The following is a 1,143-nucleotide window of genomic DNA, read 5'->3' on the forward strand; positions in this document are numbered from 1 at the left end:
TAGATTGTAGGACTGCCGGGTTGTTAAGCATATCCCAGTTTAGGTCACCTAACAGAACGAACTCTGAAGATAGATGGGGGGAAATCAATTCAAATACATTGCTTTGATGAGAGATTTAGTATTTGCTGTGCTACTAAAAAAACATGAAACATACTGTATGTGTGTGGTACTATTTCCAAGAAGATTTCTAGTTAAGTGCTCTCACCTCATTTGTTTTTATAATTAGTTTTATTGAACTTTTAGGGGTTGGTCCCCATTGAGACCAGGGTCCATTCTCAAGGGAGCCCTGTGAACACGAACACACGATTCAATACAACATAAAGCAAAATAACATCAACACAATACAATACATACAGTACAACAAGATTAATCAAAACAAGCACAACAATCACATATCTCCCTCAAAATGTATCTAAACTGTCCAGTGGTGACCAGCGAGTTCAGCTTCAAGTTAGCCTGAAGGCAATGCCACGCTCTTATCATTGAAATGAAATGTACCTCTTGTTATCTCATCCTCAAACAGCCTTGCTTAGTCTTTTATCCAAGACTCATCTAAATCTATAAAGAAAAGACTACAGACAGTTTGTATCTATGTGTGTATTCATGTTTGGTGGTGGGTTGTTCTGAATGCTCGGCAGTGCTCTCTTTCATCCTTCAAATGAGAGTGAGATGCAGGTGCCCACACTCCTCTTAATGAGAGAGACTAGCCTCCTCTCATTCTCTCAACTACTTCTGCTATTCAAGCAATTACTATTTCCAATATGACATAGCAGCATCTTCAGTGGAGTGCCAGAGAGGATCATGTGGCCTTGCACCAGCTGGCCCCAGAGTCAGTACAAGAGCCCAGCAACAGAGGGACAGAAAGGGAGATTGAGGGCTCGAAGTATGTGTCACGCCCAAGCCATAGAGAGGTTTTATTCTCTATTTTGGTTAGGCCAGGGTGTGACTAGGGTGGGCATTCTATGTTCCTTTTTCTATGTTTTGGTATTTCTTTGTTTTGGCCGGGTATGGTTCTCAGTCAGGGACAGCTGTCTATCGTTGTCTCTGATTGGGAACCGTACTTAGGTAGCCTTTTCCCACAGGGTTGGTGTGGGTAGTTGTTTTCTGTTTGGTGTGTTCACCTGACAGAGCTGTTGCGTTTTG

This window comes from Salmo salar, chromosome 06 (genome assembly GCF_965601325.2).
Source record: "Salmo salar chromosome 06, fSalSal1, whole genome shotgun sequence".
Lineage (NCBI taxonomy): Eukaryota > Metazoa > Chordata > Actinopteri > Salmoniformes > Salmonidae > Salmo > Salmo salar.